This window comes from Diadema setosum, chromosome 4 (genome assembly GCF_964275005.1).
Source record: "Diadema setosum chromosome 4, eeDiaSeto1, whole genome shotgun sequence".
NCBI lineage: Eukaryota > Metazoa > Echinodermata > Echinoidea > Diadematoida > Diadematidae > Diadema > Diadema setosum.
In genome coordinates this window covers 24070912-24077096 of record NC_092688.1, presented here as the reverse complement: position 1 = coordinate 24077096, position 6185 = coordinate 24070912, and positions in this window count along the sequence as shown.

Here is a 6185-nt window from a genome sequence, read left to right as displayed (position 1 = left end):
CTATCAGCCCAGTGACTGAAGGGTACGTTAAAACAAAATCTTCTTATTGAAAACAAGCAGTCTCTAACTTGGCCATCACTTGCAAATTCAGTCAAATTCAGTTACAAATTCTTCGTAAGGACTAAATAGGTTAAGAAAAATTTGGTATAGAATATAAAAACGTTTATTGTAAAACAAAGTGCCTCAGAGAGGCTACACCTTACGAAGCATTACTGGCTCCACAAACAATTTGTATGACATACCAATTAATGACTGTTTACAAGCACGCTCTCATCGTCCTAGTATCGTTTTTTTCTTAATCGCCTAAAAAGTAAGATAACATAATAAGCATAACATTATTGAACACATTTTCACAAGATTTAATACAGATTATAAAAACTCATACCTGCCAAAGGAAAAAAATCTATACCAAATGATATAGAATATAAATTGACTTGTCTGCTTCATTAGTTTGTAAACTCAGTGCATAATAATATGCTGTAAAATGTGTGTACCATTATCGACAAGTCAGTGCATGTTCTAATGTCCAGGAATTCGTACCAACGTGCGACATATACTATAGATACAGGGTAGAAAAGATAAAGGAATATAAATTTCTTTCCCCTTCCCAGAAAAAGAAAAATACTGCAGACGTTCCGCGAATTGCATCCAATTGTTAAGTACTCTCTTGTAGATTTTATAGAGAGTTTGGTCTTCATTTTACACGGCCGAAGGCGTTCTTTCACAACCGGGATCAAGGCAAATATTGAAGAAAAAGCAGCTAAGAATTTCACAAAATGCATGAAAAGACTTGGTACAGAGCTTCAGAGAGAATATCTAAAATCCCTAGTTATTCATAAGCACAGATATTTCAAGGATTTATGACAATCATGTACAGTGTACTCCCGTTACAACGAACACGGTTATAACGAAATTTAGTTATAAAGAAGTAAAACTTTTGGTCCCAAAATTATCACCATTAAAGTCTATGGTACAAAATTCGATTATAACAAACACGGCTATAGCGAAATTTTCGTTATTACGAAGTCTTTTCGAAATTACGTAGCAGAAGAAGCGTTTACAGCGTTGCTGCATAGGCGAACACTTCACATCACTCTGGTTCGCTCTGTGTGTCACGCACATTTTCCATGGGGAACTTACGTTATTGTAATAGAGTAATCTGAAATTAGATAAGATTTGTTTTATTGTTCCAAAGGTTCTTCATTACAAAACACACAGATTCTGATACACCTTAATGTCTGTTAGTTCGGAAATGAAATAGGGCTTGTTATTACGAACATTTTGGCGTTATTCCAAAGGTCCGTTATTAATGAGGTTCGCTAATCCAACAATGAAATTTATATGGTTCTTATTACGACGGTTCGTTAGTCCGAAAATGATAGGAATTCCAAACGTTTGTTAATCGAAACAATAAAAAAAAAAAGTTTCGTTAATCCAACAGTGAAAAAGGTGAGTCCACTAACAAAACTTAGGAATTACAAACCTTATAATCGTCTTAAGGCATAAGGTAACCGAACCTTCGAAATAACTAACATTTCTCTTTTTTTTTTTTATTAACAAACCTTCTTCGGAATAAGGAACCTCATTTCATCTTCGGATTAAAAAAAAAAGTCTTCGGAACAACGAACCTTCGGAAAAGTGAACCTTTCTAATTTTTATTTACAAATTACATTCGGAATGACGAACCTCATTTCATTTTTCAATCAACGAACCTTCAGTAAACGAACAAAACATTTCTATCTAAATTATGAACTTTCGGAATAACAAATCTTCGGAAGAGCGAAGCTTCAGATGAACAAACCTTCGGAATCCCGGGAATGGCGAAACTTCGGAATAAGGAGCCTTCGGAGTAACAAACTTTGGTGAGAAACAAACCTTTAGAATAGCGAACTGTAACCGAATCATAAACCATAATTTTCTGTACATGTGCGACAATACAAACAACTTTATGCTCTCTTTTAAATGTAATATCTAAACGTAATTAAAAAGGTACCATTCCATTTCACATAGATTTCCAGTACATGATGAGTATTCAACAAACAGAATATGAATGCGTGGTTTCCTTGTTTTCGTTATAAATTGTATTTGTTGGGTTATAACGAAATTTCGTTATAACGAAAGAAAACTGCCGGTCCCGAGCATTTCGTCATAACGGGAGTGCACTGTATGAGGTGCAAGCGCGCCGGAGCATATTTTTCTTTTTTTTTTGTGGGGGGGGGGGGGGCAAAATCTCCGGGGCATCCCACGAGACCGACACCCACGAGTCATACGGTCCACGAGACCGACATCAATAATAGGTCCATGAGTCATACAGCCCACGAGTTATACGGCTCAGGAGTCATACAGCCCATGAGTTCGACACTACGCACAAAAGGCTCATGAGACCGACACTACGCACAAAAGGCTCATGAGACCGACACTAAGCAAACATAGCCCACGAGACCGACACTAAGCAAACATAGCCCACGAGACCGACACTAAGCAATAAAGGATCATGAGACCGACACTAAGCAAAGAAAGCCCACGAGACCGACAGTAGGCAAAAAAGGCCCACGAGACCGACACTAAGCTAAAAAGGCTCACGAGACCGACACTAAGCAAAGAAAGCCCACGAGACCGACAGTAGGCAGAGAAGGCCCACGAGACCGACAGGATAAACAGCGCCATCTACATGTCAATCACCTGTACAGGGTGTTCCATGAACGGAAAAATAACATACTGGCGGTTGTAATTTCGTCACGCTATCAATTGAAAGATGGTGACCATCTACATAATTATGAAAGACATCAAACATGTATTTCTACAGACTTCGGGGGGGGGGGGGGGGAGTGTGTCAGGGAGCGACATTGTTATCAAGTAGAAAAATAGAATTGTATTCTTCATGCCCCCCCAAAAAAAAAATAGAAGAATTAGTATTCTTCATCCCCCCCCCCCCCCAAAAAAAAAAGAGAAAAAAAAACCCGCAAATGAATTAAAAAGAGGGCAAGAACGATGTATGGATTAATTTTAGAGCTTTAATAATGCCATCGTGCTATTTTAATAGGCTTTCCCAGGTTTTCGCTAGAAGATGGATAGGATATAATTTTTACCTCTTCTTTCCCGATTCACTAGTTACATTTTTGTACTTATTCTATTTTAGATATTCTACCCTCCTACTTGGAAGTTTTGCAGTAAGATATATTTGTAATTTTCTCTGTAACTATAGTGTAATGCTACTGATTAAAACGTTTTGTATCACAGGGATTCAATTCAATTTGTGGCTCTCCTCCAAACAGTACATTTTTTCGTAAAATACAATAGCTGCTTTCCTGGATGCATCTAATTTTTCCCGAATCCCTTACGGTACCTTAATAGACGATTACATTATTTTTTTATTTTTAATTAATACTAATTCAACACCCTCGCAGGTTTACTGTGGAAAGATCTGTTACACACTTTTACTGTACTTTGTTCATTTTTTTTTCACAAACAAACACCCATGCAAACACAATTAAAGATCCTAATCATTTCGGGGGGGGGGGGGGGCAACTGATGGGGTTACACCCTGCCGGAGATGGCAACTCTTCTTTTCCATCTCTCATATCTTCCTATGCTATTATCAGGACACCCTATACAATTTATTGGTCTATAGGTGGCGCTGTTCATCCTGTCGGTCTCGTGGGCCTTCTTTGCTTAATGTCGGTCTCGTGAACCTCTTTTGCGTAATGTCGGTCTCGTGAGCCTTGTATGCGTAGCGTCGGTCTCGTGGACCTTTTAAGTGTAGTGTCGGTCTCGTGGGCTTTGATTGCTTACTGTCGGTCTCATGAGCCTTTTGTGCGTAGTGTCGGTCTCGTGAGCCGTATAACTCCTGGGCTTATTTTACTTGATGTCGAACTCGTGGGTTTTATTTACTCAGTGTCGAACTCGTGGGCTGTATAACTGGTGGGCTGTATGACTTGTGAGCTGTATGACTCGTGGGCTGTATGACTTGTGAGCTGTATAACTTGTAGGCTGTATGACTCGTGGGTGTCGGTCTCGTGACGTGCACCCAAAATCTCGACGGGGACACATGACGGTGTGAATTCCTCGGCGAGGCAGGTACCACGGTATAGACGCGTTTACAGAGCATTTAAAACAATTTTTTTTTTTAGAAATTATACGTAGTGGAAAAAAAAATAGTGCAAAGGAGTATGATTATAACAGACAGGGGTACATTTATGTGACGGTGTGAGATCCTCGGCGAGGGAGCGAAGCGACCGAGCCGGGGGGGGGGGGGTGGGGGTGGGAGGGGGATACTCCCCTTCCACGGTAGGGACTTTATGTAAAAACAAAGTACAAAAGTCGCGTTTATAGAACAATTAAAAGCAAATTTCTAGGAAATTAAAAATTAGTGGAAAAATAGTGCGAAGGACTATGGTTATAACATACGGGGGATACATTTATGTGACGGTGTGAGATCCTCGCCGAGGATGGAGCAAAACGACCTAGCGGGGAGGGGGGGGGGGATGTGAGGGGGATACCCCCTCCCACGGTAGGGACTTTTTTTTGTAAAAGCAGAGTATAAATGTCGCATTTACAGAACATTTTAATTCAAATTTCTAGGGAATTAAACGTAGTAAAAAAAATCACTGCTGAGGACTGTGGTCATAACTTATGAAAACTGCTCATTTTACTAATGTACGGGCAGGGCAAGCGAGCCACTTTCACTTTGTCATTCGTCGGAAGTGTATTCATTAAAAGCTTAAACTGATCGCATTGTTCGAGCTATGAAAAATATTCCTATATTGTTAAAAAGCATAGTAGAAAGGTAAAAGGTCTACTGAAGGTTTGTTTCAGGGTGCACACTTCAGGACGCAATATCTACCATCTATACACTAAATTTACTCACAAGTAAATATTAGTGTGTGGATATTATAATTTATTTCAATAATGTATAATGATTTTCGCCCCGTTAGGGGCGAAAAGGTCACTTTTGGTGGTAGCGCCCTCGCCTGTTTCATGTTCTGTGCTCTTCATATCAGCCAGCGGATTCTGCTCAAGTTTCAAAGGTTTTTCATAAGGACAGAGAGTTTAGCATGCACGTTTGTAGATCGTATGGAGCTGCATCGATCATGGTTTTTATTTTTGTTACAGTATGACACATAGAGTTCAACGTTTCTTTTTCTTCTAGAACAGTTCCTGAAGTCACAGTATGATGAAAATGTAAAGAAAATATAAAGAGAATTCAGTTGTTGTCTTTTTTTTTTGCTAGCATAACGAAAGTGCACCAAACTCACCTCTTTCTTAAAGCATGGGAAAATGTCAATCCTTAACATACTTATGTCACTGACAAGACGAGGAAACGTAAAGCTTACAACAGTGAACATACGTTGAACTTAATTCTTCATAATTTCCATATTGTTGTCCCGCAGCGACGTCACGAACTGATTGCGGTCTTCTCATCCAACCATGGTGGCACCGAAAGTGTAAAAAATCACACCTTTTGAACGGATGGTCCGATTTTCCTCGAACCGTATTGGTGGATTAATTCACACATTCCGCATAAGTGATTGGGGCTTATTCCCCTTAAAAATGTAATTATGTAATTTTGCTTTGACATGACAGTTTGCAGCCGTCGCTTATACGTGCTAATCTGACGGTGCAAACCTTCTTAAAAGGTTATTAGAGTAATGGCAGAAGCTGTGTCCAGCCAACTGATTTCATGACGGAGAATTAAGCAATGAATTGGATAGTTTGACATAACTTAATCATAAGATAAGTATATAAGGCACGCCGCACAATAAACCAAGATCAATGCGTATTAGAAAGAATTTGCTGATGGAGGTAAAACAGGAGAAAAGTAAATCAAATGAAGATAGATGATGGAAAATGGCATAGAGTTATTAAGTAGCACCATGGCGGGTAGATATTTGTTGCAAATCTTAATTTGATAAATAATCACTCATGGTTAACGTTTGCTGATATAAAATCACGACGATGAAGTGTTTCCTCCCGGCCGCCTGTTTTTTTTTTTCTTCATTCAAATATAGTGTACGAAACCGAAAAGTCTGAAAATGACATCATCTTCCTGTAATAAAAAGAGGGAGGATAAGTGTTACAATCAGTTATTATTCTTATCGTATCTGAAGGAGATATCATACCATTGTTCTAATCCAATTATCGAATACGGATATGAAACTGAAGATACAACATGGCGAGAGAAATTG